The 20,707-nt window shown below is 37.1% G+C and overlaps 1 pseudogene; it reads right to left on the minus strand.

Annotated features, from left to right (window-relative positions):
- The window catches only part of LOC133682451 (uncharacterized), a 155,080-nt pseudogene that overhangs the window by 131,307 nt on the left and 3,066 nt on the right, over window positions 1-20,707 (minus strand).

The following is a 20,707-nucleotide window of genomic DNA, read 5'->3' on the forward strand; positions in this document are numbered from 1 at the left end:
AAATTAGGATGAGCTCATCACAATGGAAGACATTCTCCAAGGCAACAAGACTATAAACCAACCCAATCACAACCCCTGCACCTAGAGACGAGCGAAAGGAGTATAAATTCACAACAAAGATTGGTCAATTCCTTGAATAGTTGAAAGTTCAATCAAGAACCAAGATTGACAACCAAAAGTCAGCAAAAATCATAATATTATTAGCCAAAAGAAAGTGTTCTGAAAGTTATTCTCAAGAGTATTTATACCCTAAGCCAAAACCCTAGTTTTCCTAATGGGTCACATATAAACCCAATTTAAATAATAACCAACCAAAGCTAAAACTTGCCCAACTAATTAAAATAAATAAAATAAACAACTTTGAAACCCAAACAAGTGTTTCCTTATAAAATAAAGAAATTTTAATAACCTAACTAATTTAATAAGACAAGTTCGGTTATTTCCACATTCTGTCTGGCAGCAGCAAAGCCCGACTTCAAACGGATGGTTATCTCTCGTCTTAAAGAATTAGAAGGCGTGCCATATACCGTTAGAAAGGTATGGAAGTGTAGTTTCCAGTCCAACTAGAATGACCTCAAAATTTGACTTGTAGCTTCAGTTATGATAGAAAAAAGGTAGCAAAAGCCTCTTTGAACCTTTTAGCTCTAAGCCTTGTAACTGGACCAACCAGAACCTCCAATGGATACTTTGGTGCTTGAATCGCATCATCCCCTCTCTCCTCAAAAGGATTTGACCTTGAATCATCACCTATATCAAACAAAAAAAGATCAGCAACATTTAATGTAGCACTAACACCATACTCACCTGCTAAATCCACTTTGTAGGCATTATCATTAAATCTTTCTATGATTTGAAAAGGACCATCTCCTCAAGCCATCAACTTTGATCTCCTTTGTTCAGGGAACCTTTCCTTCCTCATATGCACCCAAACCCAATCACTTGGTTCAAACCTCACCAATTTCTATCCTTTATTAGCCTTGTGTGCATATTGTTCAATTTTTTTTCTCTATTTGTTGTCGAATCTTTGCATGTAAATCCTTCACCACATGTGCTTTTTGAGTACCATCAAGACTAAACCTTTCATCCACAGGTAAAGAAATCAAATCTAATGGTGTCAGAGGATTAAACCTATAAATAATCTCAAATGGTGAATAATTAGTATTAGAATGCACACTACGATTATATGCAAATTCAATAAATGACAAACAATCTTCCCAATTTTTAAGATTCTTTTGAATGATTGCCTATAACAACTGAGTTAAAGTTCGGTTAACAACTTCAGTTTGGCCATCTGTTTGTAGATGAAAAGTAGTAGAATATAAAAGCTTAGTCCCTAACTTACCCCAAAAAACTTTCCAAAAGTAACTTAAAAACTTAACATCTCGATCAGGCACAAGCTCTAGAAGCTTGTATTGGAGAAAGCTAATAGGGACATCAGGGTACAGGTAGAAAGAGAGATGGGGACTATTTTACCGGCAGATCACCACTTTCGAAGAAAGGTAAAAGTGGAGTGTTTGAGAAGTATAGGAAAAGGGGGAGTTTTATGGTACCGCTCCACCAATAGTCAGGTGAGAGAATGATGGTTGGACAATCGCGCTTGAGGGAAAACTCTTCAACTGGGACCGGTGATCGCAAGGGTGTTGGCTATCTTTCTTGTGTAAAATATGGACAAAACACCCTAAGGACTGATCAGTTTCCCAAGATGATGCTTTTTGTGTAGGGGAGAAGGTCATAGGTGGAGGAACCGCTAGTATCTGAGGCAAGGGTGTCATTACCGTGGTGGAAGAGGTCATTATAAGAAGGACTTCCCCAATAGGAACACTGTAAGGTACAGAGCTATAGGCAGTCGAGTAAGAGCCACAAACAGTCAGTCACTGTGAATAGGTCGGTGAGATCTTCTCAATCAGGAGCAAACTCTAGTCAACGGAGATCGAGGGTATAAAATGATTGAACCCTGGGGAGGGTCTTCCATTGACACAGGAGGAGGCCTAGGCTGCATTGGATGTGGTGGCAGGTACGCTTCTAATGAATAATTTTAATGTGCATGTGTTGTTTGATCTAGGTGCCACCCACTCATTCATTGCAAGGAGAATTGTCACTAAATTGAGAAAAGGAGTAGAAGTAGTAGAGAAGGGGTTCGTAATTGGAACTCTAATGGGAAACATGGTTGAAACAAATATTGTGTATGTGGGTGTAGGGGTTAAGCCCTGGTTTTTTTTTTTTTGCATTTCAAAAGAGCTTTTGAAAAAAATTAAATTTTTTTTCTTTGCTTTAAATTAATATTTTTTGGTGTTTTTAGATCATTTTGATGCGCTAATATAAAAAATGATTTTTAAAAAATAAAATTTTTTTTGATACATTTCCGATTAAAAAGCACTTTGAAAAGTAACCGCAACCACACTCTAAGTCTATATGGGTATGAAATAGAAGTAGACTTGATTCCCTTGGAGTTGCATGATTTTGACATCATCCTAGGCATGAATTAGTTGAGTAAATACAAGGCCCTAATAGATTGTTATGCTAAAACTATTACATTCCAAACACTTGAGGGTGAGAGGATGATTTTTGAAGGAGAGAAAATTCTCAAACCGATTGCCTTAATATCGGTTGTAATAGCCCAAAGACTTTTGAGAAAGGGATGTATGGGATACCTCGCATACATCTTCAACTTTGATGATGAAGGTCCACGACTGAAGGATATTCCTATAGTGAAGGAATTCCCAGATGTGTTTCCCGAAGAACTACCGGGACTACCCCCGGAACGAGAGGTAGAGGTGTCTATAAACACTTTTCTTGGAGTCCCACCCATAGCCCAACAACCGTATCGGATGGCTCTGGTAGAATTGAATGAGTTATAGACTCAAGTAGAGGAATTGTTAGACAAAGGGTTTATAAGACCCAGTAATTCTCCTTGGGGAGCGTTGATTCTATTTGTAAGAAAGAAAGATGGAACCTATAGACTTTGTATTGACTATCGATAGTTGAACAAAATAATGATGAAAAACAAGTACCCATTACTGATTAGTACTTAAAACTGAATTTTTATCAAGGTTTTATATCATCATTTTGCACTTGAAGTATCAATAACTCCTTAACTAGAGCATGTTTTATAATAACAAGTTTGATAATATAAGATAGCTTTAATTTATAGTAAATGCTCATTTTAAATGCGGGCATATCTCACAATTCAAATGATTGATTGATGTGATTAACTATTGAAAGTGAAAGGACAAAGAAAAGGCTAAGCTTAGAAAGCAGATACCGATTTAATTCAAATTAGAACATTGTTCAGTTATTGGGTCATATCTTGAGCTGTAGATCTTGGATTTCAGTTTGATTTATATGGATAGAAAGCTAAGAATTAGGCCTACAATGTTGATGAATAGTGGAAGACCCAAATCTGCCATTTTCAAATCCAAAGTTTGGTCATAAAAGAGAAGTCAGAATCTGTCCTGCAATCCAGCCCAAACACTGCTCAGAATTGTACCCATATTTGGAGTTCTAGAAGGCAAAATGATGTGAAATTTGGTGGGTGGAAGGAAAAGACAATTTCCAACAACTTTCATGAAGAAGACCTACTCAAATGCTGACGGTAACAATGACATTTCATCCAGACAAGAGCTTAAAGGCTATCCACCACGTCCACTAGCAGCACTACTCAGTATTTTAGCCATATCTCGAGCTCTAGTGATTTAAATACTCTGAAATTTTATAGGTGGAAACATAAGATGATTTCCAACAACTTTCATGGGAACACTTTGCCAAATTCTGATTGCATCAATGTCATTTCATCCAGCCAAAATGCTTGAGTGCTGCTGTCCACCATGTCCACTAAATCAATAGTTGGCCACTACATCAATAATAAATTACCAAATGAATAGTTTCGAATTTTAGCCTATAAAAGAAGGCATTTGTCATTCATTTCGGAATCTTGGTTTTTCAGATCAAGATCATGTTCTTGCTCTCTCTCTCTTTATATTTTTGTAATGCTTAAGTTTTTCTTTCATTAATCTCTTGTTTATACTTTTCATTTCCTTTACTGTACTTAGTTAACTTATATCATGTTTATGTTCTTATATTGTTCATTTATATTGTTCTTCTTCATAATGTCTAGCTAAGTTAATTATGTCAACATGGAATTTAATGTTTATATCCAAGAAAGTTTGCTATTAACATGTCTTATCATTTTTATCTTATTAATTCTTAATACCTTGCTTATTAAATTGTTAATCTAGATTTGTATTGTGTAACACTTGGTACATCAAATACTTGATCCTTCATAGTCTTCGGCCAACATCATTGTTATGAAAGGAATTTGATTTGTTGTCAACATAAGTTAGCATTATGAATACCTAATAAAATTTATAAGTATAGTGTTACGTAAGTAAGATGATTAATATGATCATGTTGATAATTTATATAGAGTTTATACTTTACTTATCTCTAATACTATTAATGGATCCTCTAATCTTGACATTTGTTTTTATCATTGTTTAATCTTCACATTTATCTTACATCTCAAAGTCCTCTTTAATTCATCAGCACCACCACCATCATTGTTGTTGTTATTTATAATTTATATAGTTCACCTTCATGTGGTTTAACCCCGGTCTTGCCGGGTTATTTATTACTTTGACACTCCTGCACTTGGGATAAGACATCAACTCTTTGATCGTGTCAATTATCTCAGATAGATGATTTATTTGATCAATTAAAGGGAGCGAGGGCATTTTCAAAGATAGATATGAGATTAGGGTACTATCAGATGAAGATTAAAGAAGCGGATGTAGCAAAGACCGCATTTAGAACTCGTTAGGGACACTATGAGTTTTTGGTGCTACTGTTCGAGTTGACGAACACCCTAGCCCTCTTTATGGACTTAATGAATAGGGTTTTCCAACCACAACTTGATAAGTTTGTGGTGGTATTCTTTGATGATCTACTGGTGTACTCGAATTCCTTTGATGAACATGAAGAATACTTGAGGCAGACCTTACAAACCTTGAGGGATCACTAGTTGTATGCAAAATTGAGTAAATGTGGATTTTGGCTTGAGAGAGTGACATTTCTAGTACACGTCATATTAGTCGAAGGTGTTTTTGTAGACCCCCAGAAAGTCGAAGCAGTCTTGAAATGGGAAAAACCAACTTTGGTCACTAAAATACATAGTTTCCTAAAACTCACAGGATACTACCAGAGATTTATCAAAGGATTTTCCCTGATTGCTACCCCTTTGACCCAACTAACTAGGAAAAATAAGAAATGGTTGTGGTCAGAAGAATATGAGGAAAGCTTCCAAGAATTGAAGAGGAGGCTCACCACCGCTCTAGTGTAACACTTCCCTTAAGGACTAAGGGTTTGTAGTCTACAATGATGCCTTAGAGAAGCAATTGGGGTGTGTTTTGATGCAACATGGGAAGGTGATCGCCTATGCATCGACCTAGAGTTGGCTACAATAGTATTTTCCTTGAGGATATGGAGACACTACTTGTATGGGTCTCGAACCCAAATTTTTACTGATTATAAGAGCCTGAAGTATTTGATGTCGCAAAAAGAGTTGGATATGCGACAAAGAAGGTGGATGAAGCTCATTAAAGACTATGATTGCACCATATAATACCACCCGGGGAAAGCAAACATGGTGGAAGATGCCCTCAATCGCAAAAATAGAGTCACCCTAAGTAAGCCAATAGTGGGAAAGGATCATCAATTGGTGGAATTGAAAGGGATGGGTGTAGAATTGGGCATTAATGCAGGAGGTAGGCTAGTGGCTCAACTATTGGTGCAACCAACGTATCAGGAACAAATACTACAAACCCAATTCCATGACAATGAGGGGTCCAAGATTAGGAAGAACATGGAGGACGGGGGATAAACACAATTCTAGGTAGAAAATGATGGATCATTGATGATGGGCCAACAATTGTATGTGCCTAATGACGAGACAATCAAATGGATGGTCCTACGAGAAGCATATGAGTCCAAGTTCTCCATACATCCTAGCAGCACTAAGATGTATCGAGACTTGAAACACCTCTATTGGTGGCCTAATATGAAAAGGGAAATAACTGAGTATGTGTCTAAGTATGGGATATGTCAACAAGTCAAGGTTGAACACCAAAGGCCCGTGGGACCCTTACAATCTTTATAAATTCCAGAATGGAAGTGGGAGATGATCACCATGGATTTTGTGTTGGGATTTTCCAAAGGGAGGAAAGGAAATGATGTGATATGGGTCATCGTAGATCGGTTGATGAAATCCGCACTATTCTTGCCCATAAAGATGACCAACTCGGAAGACATGTAATAACCCGGCTTTTCAAGCCCAAAACAATGACAATTTTATATATATATATATATATATATATATATATATATATATATATATATATATATATATGTACTTGACACCCATCGTGTCGGTAATTAGCGAACCTGTTCCCTCACATCATCAAGATACAATCCATACACCAACAACAATCAATATTTCACTTAAAAGTGAATCTTACATAAAAACATATTATTATGTTTGCATGATTAGAAGTTCACATTAAAAATATACATACATAGACATGAGTTTCCATTCCTATCCTACTAACAATGATCACGAATTTAAACAAAAAGGATCTAATAATAGTTATACGTTCAGTACATTAATTTATACAAAATACATCGTGATTTAGAATGCAACTACATGATTTCTTGCAAAAGTAGGTTCCCGTGTATTGGGTTTTCTAGGCACCTTGTTGGTGTAACATCCCTGCTACAGTACAAAAAATTTATAAGAATGCGATTACTTAATAATAATAATGATAATAAGTAGTCTGACAGTTTAATGAAGCATTAACATTATCTCATGTTTGAAGCATGATATTTGTAGTTCCTTTATGTACTTGGTTTGAATGACTTGTAATACAGATAAATGCACCAATTCTTGGAATCAACTATAATCTTAAATTTGACTATCCTCTTAAGGCATCATTTGCCGAGGTTAACCGTTCACTTGCCCCGACCATCCACTTCGGATGCCATCAACCATAACTAATCAACCGCTTATCCAGGTCATCCATTCAGATATCATTAGCCGAAGCTAATCAACCATTTGTCCCGGTCATCCGTTCGGATGCCATTAGCCGAAGCTAATCATTCATTTGTCCCGGTCATCCGTTCAGATGCCATTAGTTGAAGCTAATCAATCGTTTGTCCTGGTCATCCATTCAGATACCATTAGCCGAAGCTAATCAACCATTTGTCCCAGTCATCTGTTCAGATGCCATTAACCGAAGCTAATCAATCGTTTCTCCCGCTCATCTCTTCAGATGCTATTAGTCGAAGCTAATCAATCGTGCCAAAGCTAATCAACCATTTATCCTGGTCATCCATTCGGATGCCATTAGCTGAATCTCATCAATCATTTGTCAACATTTAAGCATTTGGCAATTTGATATCTATACTAACACAATACAATAATATTTATGATAAAGTATTTCCACCTGCGGGTTGTCCTTGTCCTGACGATGGTCCGATCCCGAGCGCACCACCTAAGACATTAATGGTCACAAATCAGTACATTTATATCTTTGAATCACATTCATCACCATACTTATTTCAAGAGTTCATATGTTCACATTCAACTGTTCCATATTTTACGCCATCATACAATGAAATTCTTACAAGCATTTGAGTCATTTATGTCTGGGAGGCCTATTGTAGAAATCGACAGCGAAAACTAACTCGCTGCAGGCTGGACAGTTCAACAATGAAAACTGGTTCGCTGTAGGCTGCCTAATTCGGCAGCAAAAACTGTTTCACTGTTGGCGCCACAATTTCAACAGCTAATGCTACTTCGCTGCAGCCAACACATTTTCGACCACTAATGCTAATTCACTACAAACAACTCAATTCTGGCAGCGAGTCATAAATCCATCGCAAACAATACAACTTCGGTAGCGAATCAATATTTCGCTGCATGACACATAATTCGGCAGCGAATGTTAATTTGCTGCAAATAACTTAATTTCGGCAACGAATTACAAATTCACTACAGACAATTCAACTTCGGCAGCGAATTCCAAATTCGCTGCAGAACACACAACTCAGCAGTGAATTAACATTCGTTGCAAACAACTCAATTTCAGCAGTGAATTACAAATTCACTACAAACAATTCAACTTCGGCAATGAATCCCAAATTCACTGCAGAACACACAATTTGGCAGCAAATGCTAATTCGCTGCAAATAACTTAATTTCGGCAACGAATTATGATTAGTACTTAAAAGTGCATTTTTATCAAGATTTTATATCATCATTTTGCACTTGAAGTATCAATAACTCCTTAACTAAAGCATGTTTTATAGTAACATATCTAATTACATAAGATACCTTTAATTTATGGTAAATGTTAATCTTAAATGCAGGCCTATCACATAAATGAAAGAATTGATTGATGAGTTGAAGTACTGAAATTGAAAGGACAAAAAGATGGCCAAAGAGATGCTGGTGCAGTCCAAATTGGAACACAGTTTGGTAACTGGGCTGCAGGATAGATTCAGACTTCTTTGTTGTTGCTACAATTTGGACTTGAAAACGGCCTTGTTAAATCTTGGGCTCCACATGAAAGTTGTAGGCCTATGTCTTATCTTTCCATCCATATAAAATGGACCTAAATCCAAGATCTACAGCTCCAGATATGACCCAATTACCGAACAGTGTTCCAGTTTGGACTGCACCAGCATCTCTTTTCTAAGTTTGACCATCTCTTTGTCCTTTCAATTTCAGTACTTCAACTCATCAATCAATTCTTTCATTTATGTGATAGGCTGCATTTAAGATGAACATTTACCATAAATTAAAGGTATCTTGTATAATTAGATATGTTATTATAAAACATGCTTTAGTTAAGGAGTTATTGATACTTTAAGTGCAAAATGATGATATAAAACCTTGATAAAAATGAACTTTTAAGTACTAATCACACCCCCCAACCAGCTTATTACTAGTCCCTAGTAATTAAGGCGTTAAAATAGAAAAACAATTTGCAAATTCCACAAAGCAAGGCATTCATCATTCAACTTCCATTAATCTATCCAGATAAACAAACTCTAATTAAATTTTGTATATCTGCTCAATATCTCTTAAACAAAATATTAAAAAACCTTCCTTGTTATGTGCTCAATGTATGAAACATAGATGATGGGGCTTTTATTGGAAGAAAACAATATTTTGTTCTAATGTTTAAGGTTAACTTCCTTGGGTTGAGATTATTTTATTTTATTTTACTCTCTCTTTTTTTCTTTTTTCTTTTTTAATATCTATACATATGACTTAAAACACAATGCATCTTTAACCCATGTAACGAGCTTTCGGCTAATGACTCCCAGACCAGTTGATCTTAGGGCATTAGGTGTTGAGACACCCCTACGAGCTTAGTAACTCGGGTTGCAGATACTGATACGTAGATAGTGCAATGTTTGATTCCCTTAAGCTTTTCTCCTTTACCCATGTAGCAAGCTTTGGGCCAATAGCTCCCAAGTCAGTTGACTTTAGGGTATTAGGTGTTAAAACACCCCTTCGGGCTTAATTGCTTAGGTTAGGGAGGCTACGAAACCAAACTTATCTATGTTTTTATTATCATCATCATTTTTTTATTTTTTTTTCTTTTTTTTTGCTTTTATTTTTTTGCAAATTATAGACTATCCCTATCCCTTAGTTGTTACCTTTAACAAAAGAACATAAATAATGTAATAATCCAATGTGCAACCCACAATCATATGTTAAAGTGTGTGTGTGAAAATGAAGGTTTAAGAATACTTGTTAAATGAGTATATGAGCAGAACCAAGTGATAACAATGCGAGAGTTTGTAAACCTGAATATTTCAAGAAGTATTCTAATAGGCCTTGTTATGAATATTGCAAATAACCATTAGAAAATGTTTACTAAGATGCGTCTCAAGAGTCATTCCCCCTTACTCTGCCATCCTAGTAATAACAGTTTTGCCGAATGGTTTTTAAAACAAAAACAGTTAGTTGGTTAGTTTTTTTTTTAAAAAAAAATACTACTACCCTCTCCCCCCAACCAAAATGAGACATTGTCCTCAATGTCCTAAGGTAGAAAGATAGAGTATAGAAGACATCACCTGAAACAACGAACACTGACAAACCTGAAACACACTTAAACAAATATAAGAAATAACAGAACAAAATACTATGTTAGAAATAAAACCAAAAGACACAAGGATTCACAAACGAAGGCTCAAATCCAATCTAAGCTTTTTACGGCTTTCTGTAGTTGACCAATTGATGCGACTCATGGAAGGATCAATTACAGGGGTGAAAGATTGTAGTTTGTCGATCAATTGTTCAGCAGTAGCAGCAGAGATTATGATTTGTCGTGCCGAAGATGTTAGAAATTCCTGTTCCACAGCTTGATCAAGAAAAGATAACAAAGTATCATAAAAACCATTAACATTGAGCAAACCTATAGGTTTATGGTGAATGTGAAGTTGGGCCCAAGAGGAAATATGAAAGATCTCTTCCAATGTGCCCAGACCACCTGGTAAGGCAATGAAAGCATCAGCATGGTTAAACATTGTATTCATTCGATCAAACATTGTGGAGACCTGTAGTTCCTCTCCAATTGTTCTTCCAATGATGTCCCCTTTTGTTAAAGCTTCGGGGACGACCCCCAAAACTTGACTACCTCCTAAAAATGCAGCTATTGCCACACCCCCCATTAACCCAAGGCTGCCTCCCCCATACACTAAATGAATCTTTCTCTCAGCTAGTACCTGACCAAGATGATTTGCTGCTTCTAGAAAAGTTATTTCCTTCCCAGGACTGGATCCACCGAAAACACAAATATTTTTTATGTGATAACTTGAGGAACCTGCCATTTCTACACGCTTCTATATCTGTCTAATGTAAGGGATGAGTAGAAATGAGGGGAAGGAAAAAAAGATTTTATAGATGAGAAATAGAAGATGCAATCATACCACCTATATGTAGGCCAGCTGGAGTCTCACACACTCTCTCTCTCACTTTATTTATTTATTTATTTATTTTGAAAAAGCATGTGTATGTACAGGTAGTTGTGATTGTAGCTCACATCTTCCCTTGGTTTTACGTCCAAGAACGGCTTAAACGCCCTCTATGGGTCGGGGATAGGCTTCCCATCCAGTTTTCTTAAAAACTGGCAAACATGATCTTTTTTAGTCAGATTCCCAAGACTAAGTCTATCATGTTCTTTATGAAAATGGGGCCATAAATCATGAATTGCACGATGCACATCTCCACTAGGATGCGTCTCAAGGGTCAACAAAAGATTATCTAAAGACCCCTTACTCAGGCCATCCTTAATGAATTGTATTTTATCTGCACGGTTTATAGATACCATTCCTAAAGAACGACATGTTGCATTACAAGTCCATCTGGCACATCTGTGACAGACTTTCAGTCGTTTTGCACGACGTTTCTTTGCAAAAGTGCTTTTACCAGTTCCAGGCATGTGTGAAATGAAAGAATTGGAGGACTCACCTGATAATCGGACCTTTGCTTCAATCAACCAGCGAATATCTTCAGGAATTCCATGATTCATTAACACCTTCAATCTTGCACACCTAGCACGGTAAATTTTTGTAATCGCATTCTGAGGTAGAGCGGGAAAGTACTTTTTCAATTTTTCAAGAATGGTGTCCATTTTGAAATAAGAATTGGAGAAGAGATTCAAAGAAGAGAGAAAGAGCAAAGAATTGCACAAATATATACAAATATCAGTTTTTATGGGAAACTGAAAGAACCGACTGAAGTCACGAAGTACCGTTATCCGCCTTTTGACCGGGGTGAGAGAAACTAACAAAACACAAAATAATGTGAGAAAACGAATCAATCTTTATATACAGGATCACTCAATTCAATAGAGTCATTTTCAACTGAAAAATTGTCAAAGTAGACTTTCAAACGATGTCCATTTACCTTGAAAACATTGCCATTCTTTCGATTCTCGATATCACAGGCCCCATATGGATACACATGTTTCACAAGGAAAGGGCCACTCCATCTTGATCTTAGTTTTCCAGGAAACAAATGGAGTCGAGAATTATAAAGCAAGACTTTTTGACCAACATTGAATGTTTTTCTTAATATTTTCTTGTCATGCAACTCTTTGATTCTTGCTTTATGAATTCTTAAATTTTCATATGCATCATTTCTTATTTCCTCAAGCTCATTTATTTGTAATTTTCGCAGTTGACCAGCATCATCAAGGTTTGAATTAAAAGTTTTAATAGCCCAATAAGCTTTATGTTCAAGTTCCACAGGCAAGTGACAAGGTTTTCCATAGACTAGTCTATAAGGTGACATACCTAATGATGTTTTATAAGCAGTTTGATAAGCCCAAAGTGCATCATTAAGTCTTAAAGACCAGTCTTTCCTATTAGGGTTCACTGTTTTCTCCAAGATTTGTTTGATCTCCCTATTAGCAAGCTCTACCTGTCCACTAGTCTGAGGGTGATAAGGGGTGGCAACTTTGTGAGTGATTCCATATTTCTTCATTAAAGACTCAAATGGCTTATTGCATAAATGTGTTCCACCATCACTTATCATGGCTCGAGGGATTCCAAATCGACTCAAAATATTTTCTTTCAAAAATTTTATCACTGTTTTGTGATCATTGTTTCGACTTGGAATTGCTTCTATCCATTTTGAAACATAATCTACTGCGACTAATATGTACACAAAACCAAATGATGAAGGAAATGGACCCATGAAATCTATACCCCAACAGTCAAAGATCTCAATGACAAGAATAGGATTTAAAGGCATCATGTGACTTTTTGAAATAGATCCCAGCTTTTGACAATTTTCACAAATCTTACAGAATGCATGTGAGTCCTTGAACATGGTGGGCCAGTAAAATCCGCATTGTAAGATTTTTGCAGTTGTCTTTCTTGATGAGAAATGGCCCCCACATGCCTCAGAATGACAAAATTTAATGACACTACTTACCTCATTGTCAGGAATGCATCTTCAAAATATTTGATCAGGACAATATTTGAATAAATAAGGGTCATCCCAATAAAAGTTCTTCACTTCATTCAAGAACTTTCTTTTGTCTTGGGTACTCCAATGAGCTGGCAATTGTCCTGAAACAAGAAAATTAACAATATTAGCAAACCAAGGCATCGTAGAGACAGAAAATAAAGATTCATCAGGAAAGTAGTCATCGATTGGTGTGATGTCAGATTTTGAATCTGTTATCAATCTTGACAAATGATCGGCGACAACATTTTCGGTGCCTTTCTTGTCTTTGATTGTGATATCAAATTCTTGAAGTAACAAAATCCACCGCACCAATCTAGCCTTAGAATCTTTCTTAGAAAGAAGATATTTCAATGCTGCATGATCACTAAAAACAACAACAGGTGAGCCAACAAGATAAGACCTGAATTTTTCACATGCAAATACTACTGCAAGTAATTCTTTTTCAGTGGTGGTGTAATTCATTTGAGCACTATTCAAAGTTTTACTTGCATAGTAAATCTGTAACGACTCGGATTTCTAAGCCCAACAATAGTAAATTTTTTTTTTATATATATATTTAATACACCTGGTGCCGGTAATCAAAGAACTTGAATCCTTACATCATCAAAATACAACCCATACAATCAACAGTTCATTCAAAAGCGAATCTTACACAAACACATAATATTAGTGTTGCATGATTTGAAATTCATATTAAAAATATATATACATGGACATGAGTTTGCATTCTTATACTACTAATAGCCATCACAAAATTTTAAACAAAAAGGGTCTAATAAAAGTTATACATTCAGTACATTGATCCCTACAAAATACATTGTGAGTTCGAATGCATCTACTTAATTCTTTGCAAAAGTAGGTTCCCATGTATCGGGTATCCTAGACATCTTGTTGGTGTGACGTCCCTGCAGCAGTACAAAACATTTAAGAGAAAACAAATACTTAATAATAATAATAATATTGGTAACTAACGGCCTAGCAATTAAATAAGCATTAACATTTATAATTTCTTCATGTATTTGATGTAACAATTAGTAGTACATATAGATACACAAGTTTTCAAATGCCATTCGCCGAAACTAGTCGTTTATTTGTCCCGGCTATCCATCCGGATTCCATAGCAATAGCTGCGTCACTGCCAATCCTAAAATCGGCAGCCGAAACTACATCGCTGCCGATCAAGGAATCGGCAGCGAAACTGGGTCGCTGCCGAATTCTGTATCGGCAGCGAAGACTGCATCGCTGCCGATCCAAAATCGGCAGCGGAAACTGCGTCGCTGCCGATTTCTGTATCGGCAGCGGAAACTAGGTCGCTGCCGATTTCTGTATCGGCAGCGAATACTGTGTCGCTGCCGATCCAGAATCGGCAGCGGAACTGCGTCGCTGCTGATTTCTGTATCGGCAGCGGAAACTAGGTCGCTGCCGATTTCTGTATCGGCAGCGAATACTGTGTCGCTGCCGATCCAGAATCGGCAGCGGAACTGCGTCGCTGCCGATCCACAATCGGCAGCGAAATCATCCCTTTTTAACCCGGCCATCCATTCGGACGCCATTAGCCAAAGCTAATCATTCTTTGTCCCGGTCATCCGTTTGGATGCCATTAGCCGAATCTAATCACTCTTTTGTCCCGGCCATGCCATTAGCCGAAGCTAATCACTCTTTTGTCCCGGCCATCCGTTTGGATGCCATTAGCCGAAGCTAATCACTCTTTTATCCCGGCCATCCGTTTGGATGCCATTAGCCGAAGCTAATCACTCTTTTGTCCCGGCCATCCATTCGGATGCCATTAGCCGAAGCTAATCACTCTTTGTCCCGGCCATCCGTTTGGATGCCATTAGCCGAAGCTAATCACTCTTTTATCAACAATTAAGCGTTCGACAATTTAATATCGGTTCTAACAATATGGTAGTACTCAAGTCAAAATGTTCTAAGGATCAACGTATGAAAAAGAAAGGTGCAAGTCACCTACCTGTTCCACTTGTGGGTCGTTCCTGTCTTGATGATGGTCCAATCCCGACTGCACCACCTGAGACATCAATGGTCACAAATCAGCACAGTTGTATTTATTTTATTTTTGAATCACATTCATCATCACACTTATTTCAATAGTTCACATGTTCACATTAAAGTGTTCCCTATTTTACAACATCATATCATGAAGTTGTTATTAGCATTTAAGTCATTCCTGCCTAGGAGGCTTATTGTAGGAATCGGCAGCGAGAACCGGTTCGCTGCGGGCTGCCCAATTCGGCAGCGAGAACTGGTTCGCTGCGGGCTGCCAGTTCGGCAGCGAGAACTGCACCGCTGTTGGCGCCACAGTTTCACTGCACAACGCACAACTCGGCAGCGAATATCACTTCGCTGCAGGAGGTTCAGCTGCGGCAGCGAAACAGAATTTCGCTGCGCAACACACAACTCGGCAGCGAATATTAATTCGCTGCAGCATGTTCAGTTGCGGCAGCGAAACAGAATTTCGCTGCGCAACACACAACTCGGCAGCGAATATTAATTCGCTACAGCAGGTTCAGTTGCGGCAGCGAAACAGAATTTCGCTGCGCAACACACAACTCGGCAGCGAATATTAATTCGCTGCAGCAGGTTCAGGTGCGGCAGCGAAACAGAATTTCGCTGCGCAACACACAACTAGGCAGCGAATATTAATTCGCTGCAGCAGGTTCAGTTGCGGCATCGAAACAGAATTTCGCTGCACAACCCATAATCGGGAGCATCAATTTCAGCACAATCATCACAGTAGAACACCTTAATTCCAGCAACAAACATCACAGCAGAACACATTAATTCCAGCAACAACATCACATTAATTCCAGCAACAATCATCACAGCAGAACACATTAATTCCAGCAACAATCATCACAGCAGAACACATTAATTCCAGCAAGAACATCACAGCAGAACACATTAATTCCAGCAACAACATCACAGCAGAACACATTAATTCCAGCAACAATCATCACAGCAGAACACATTAATTCCAGCAAGAACATCACAGCAGAACACATTAATTCCAGCAACAACATCACAGCAGAACACATTAATTCCAGCAACAATCATCACAGCAGAACACATTAATTCCCCCTAGTTAAAGCCGGCCCTCTACCATGATTTGTTAGATGTTCTGAAATTGACTTTATTTCACTTTCGTTTGCTTGTTCTCTTGGTTAATTTCAGCTTCCTTCACAGCTGGCTTAGGTCTTAGATCAATTCTTTTCTTAGGGTTTTTTTTCTTCTTCTTTATTTTCGTTTTTTGATCTTACGGGGGAGAGGAAGAGAGTTTCATGACCCATACCTTCTGAATTTAACTAAGTTTGAGGAAGGTTTGACACTATTCAGCTGCTGGTTCTCCTTCTTCTTTTTTTTTTTTTTCCGGCTCTCCTTTGCCTCTCCTCTATGCAGCTGCCCACTCCTCTCTCAAGGTCTCATCTCTCCCTCACAAGTTCACAAAGTAATCTCTACTGGTCTGATTTACGTTTCTGTTGTGAAAGGGGAAGGGAAGAACGGCATGCAGCTGCTGAATTTGGAAGGAGATGGGTCATTCTCTCTCCCCTCTTTGTATTTATACTACCCATCCAATGAAATGGGTTGTTTGGGGGTTGGTTTAGGTGTGTCCTTATCCTTGTTTGGTTTATCTAAAACCAGTTTTACCCCTCCCTCCCAGCTCTGCGTCACTGTTCATTGAGAAATCGGCAGCGAAAACTGTGTCGCTGCCGATTTCTGCATCGGCAGCAAAAACTGTGTCGCTGCCGATCCAGAATCGGCAGCGGAACTGCGTCGCTGCCGATTTCTGCATCAGCAGCGAAAACTGCATCCATCATCATCCCTCTCTCTCTAAATATATATATATATATATATATATATATATATATATATATATATATTTTTTCCTTTGGGTGTTTACAAAATCACATAGGGTTTCTTATCTTTTCTTTGTCCCAAGACAGCACCCACGGCATAATCACTAGCGTCACACATTATTTCAAAAGGTAAAGACCAATCAGGAGGTTGAATGACTGGAGCAAAAGTAAGCAGGTTTTTAAGTTTAACAAAGGCTTCTTCACAATGTTCAGTCCATTCAAAGATATTATCCTTTGTTAGAAGGTTACTCAAGGGCTTAGATATTACGCTAAAATCTTTGATGAACCTTCTATAAAAACCAGCATGTCCTAAGAATGATCTAACATCTTTAATAGATTTTGGTGTTGGCAAGTTAGCAATTAACTCGATTTTAGATTTGTCAACCTCAATTCCTTTTGATGAAACAATGTGACCAAGTACAATGCCATCTGTTACCATAAAGTGATATTTTTCCCAATTCAATACAAGATTCTTCTCTTCACACCTGCTCAAAACCTTTTCTAAGTTAGTCAAACAATCATCGAATGAATCACCAAAAACAGAAAAGTCATCCATAAAAATCTCAAGAAAACGTTCAACCATATCACTGAATATACTAAGCATGCATCTTTGAAACGTGGCTGGTGCATTACATAATCTGAAAGGCATTCTTCGATATGCAAAGGTACCAAATGGACATGTGAAAGTAGTTTTCTCTTGATCTTCTAATGCAATTTCAATTTGGTTGTAGCCTGAATAGCCATCTAGGAAACAATAAAATTCATGACCTGCAACTCTTTCTAGAATTTGATCCATGAAAGGTAAAGGAAAATGATCTTTTCTAGTCATTGAATTAAGTTTCCTATAATCAATGCACATGCGCCAACCAGTAATAGTCCTAGTTGGAATTAACTCATTTTTTTCATTTGTTATCACAGTGACTCCAGACTTCTTAGGTACCACTTGAGTAGGACTTACCCATTTGCTGTCAGAAATAGGATAAATGATTCCATTATCTAGAAGCTTAATGACTTCATTTTTCACTACTTCTTTCATATTAGGATTAAGCCTTCGTTGCATTTCTCTAGAGGGTTTAGCATTTTCCTCCAAATAAATCTTGTGAGTGCAAATCAAAGGACTAATTCCTTTTATGTCAGCTATGGTCCATCCTAATGCATTTTTGTGCATTTTCAGAGTTTGTAATAACTTACCTTCTTGCTGTGCATTAAGTTTGGAAGAGATTATTACCGGAAAAGTTTCATTTTCTCCCAAAAATGAGTATTTGAGATTGAGGGGTAACGGCTTCAAATCAGGTTTTGGTGGTTGAACACTTGAAGGTATTGGCTCATAATGAAAGAAAGAAACATAAATAAACAAGGAAAGGAAAAGAAAAGCACAAGCAAGAGATTAATATAAGCAAAACTTAAGCATTACAAAATATAAAGAGAGAGCAAGAGCATGATCTTGATCTAAAAACCAAGATGCCTAAATACATGGCAAATGCCTCCTTTTATAGGCCAAAATTCAGAACTATTGATTTGTTGACTAATTGATGAGTGGGTGGCCACATCTTAACTTGGTGACAATTCTTATCTTCTTGTCTGCCAAAAACGTCATTTATGAAGTCATAATTTGAACAAACTTGAATCATGAAAGTTCTAGGAAATTGTCTCATCTTTCCAGGGTAAAAATTTGAGATCATTTTAACTTCTATAACTCGAGATATAGGCTGAATACTGAACAGTGTCTGGGCTGCAGGACAGATTCGGACTTCTTTGTTGTTGCTACAATTTGGACTTGAAAATGGCCTTGTTAAATCTTGGGGTCCACATAAAAGTAGTAGGCCTATGTCTTATCTTTCCATTCATATAAAATGGACCTAAATCCAAGATCTACAGCTCCAGATATGACCCAATTACCGAACTGTGTTCCAGTTTGGACTGCACCAGCATCTCTTTGGCCATCTTTTTGTCCTTTCAATTTCAGTACTTCAACTCATCAATCAATTCTTTCATTTATGTGATAGGCCTGCATTTAAGATGAACATTTACCATAAATTAAAGGTATCTTGTATAATTAGATATGTTATTATAAAACATGCTTTAGTTAAGGAGTTATTGATACTTTAAGTGCAAAATGATGATATAAAACCTTGATAAAAATGCACTTTTAAGTATTACTCACACCCCCCAACCAGCTTATTACTAGTTCCTAGTAATTAAGGCGTTAAAATAGAAAAACATTTTTGCAAATTCCACAAAGCAAGGCATTCATCATTCAACTTCCATTAATCTATCCAGATAAACAAACTCTCAATAAATTTATATATCTGCTCAATATCTCTTAAACAAAATATTAATAAATCTTCCTTGTTATGTGCTCAATGTATGAAACATAGATGATGGGGCTTTTATTGGAAGAAAACAATATTTTGTTCTAATGTTTAAGGTTAACGTCCTTGGGTTGGGATTATTTTATTTTATTTTACTCTTTTTTTTTAATATCTATACATATAACATAAAACACAATGCATCTTTAATCCGTGTAACGAGCTTTCGGCTAATGACTCCTAGACCAGTTGATCTTAGGGCATTAGGTGTTGAGACACCCCTACGAACTTAGTAACTCGGGTTGCAGATACTGATACGTAGATAGTGCAATGTTTGATTCCCTTAAGCTTTTCTCCTTAACCCATGTAACAAGCTTTGGGCCAATAGCTCCCAAGTCAGTTGACTTTAGGGTATTAGGTGTTAAAATACCCCTTCGGGCTTAATTGCTTAGGTTAGGGAGGCTACGAAACCAAACTTATCTACGTTTTTATCATCATTTTTTTTTCTTTCTTTTTTTGTTTTTTTTTGTTTTTGTTTTTGTTTTTTTTTTTTTTGCAAATTATAGACTATCCCTATCCCTTAGTTGTTACCTTTAACAAAAGAACATAAATAATGTAATAATCCAATGTGCAACTCACAATCATATGTTAAAGTGTGTGTGTGAAAATGAAGGTTTAAGAATACTTGTTAAATGAGTATATGAGCATAATTAAGTGATAATAATGCGAGAGTTTGTAAACCTGAATATTTCAAGAAGTATTCTAATAGGCCTTGTTATGAATATTGCAAATAACCATTAGAAAATGTTTACTAAAATGCGTCTCAAGAGTCATTCCCCCTTACTCTGTCATCCTAGTAATAACAGTTTTGCCAAATGGTTTTTAAAACAAAAACAGTTAGTTGGTTAGTTTTTTTTTTAAAAAAATACTACTACCCTCTCCCCCCAACCAAAACGAGACATTGTCCTCAATGTCCTAAGGTAGAAAGATAGAGTATAGAAGACATTACCTGAAACAACGAACACTGACAATCCTGAAACACACTTAAACAAATATAAGAGATAACAAAACAGAAAAAAAATATTATGCTATTAATAAAACTGAAAGACATAAATTTTTACAAACTCAAACTCAAATCGTAGTTGTGATTGTGGCTCACATCTTCCCTTGGTTTTACGTCCAAGAACGGCTTAAACGCCCTCTATGGGTCGGGGATAGGCTTCCCATCCAGTTTTCTTAAAAACTGGCAAACAGGGTCTTTTTTAGTCAGATTCCCAAGACTAAGTCTATCATGTTCTTTATGAAAATGGGGGCATAAATCATGAATTGCACGATGCACATCTCCACTAGGATGCGTCTCAAGGGTCAACAAAAGATTATCTAAAGACCCCTTACTCAGGCCATCCTTAATGAATTGTATTTTATCTTCACGGTTTATAGATACCATTCCTAAAGAACGACATGTTGCATTCCAAGTCCATCTGGCA

The sequence above is a fragment of the Populus nigra genome, chromosome 2 (assembly GCF_951802175.1).
Source record: "Populus nigra chromosome 2, ddPopNigr1.1, whole genome shotgun sequence".
Classification (NCBI taxonomy): domain Eukaryota; kingdom Viridiplantae; phylum Streptophyta; class Magnoliopsida; order Malpighiales; family Salicaceae; genus Populus; species Populus nigra.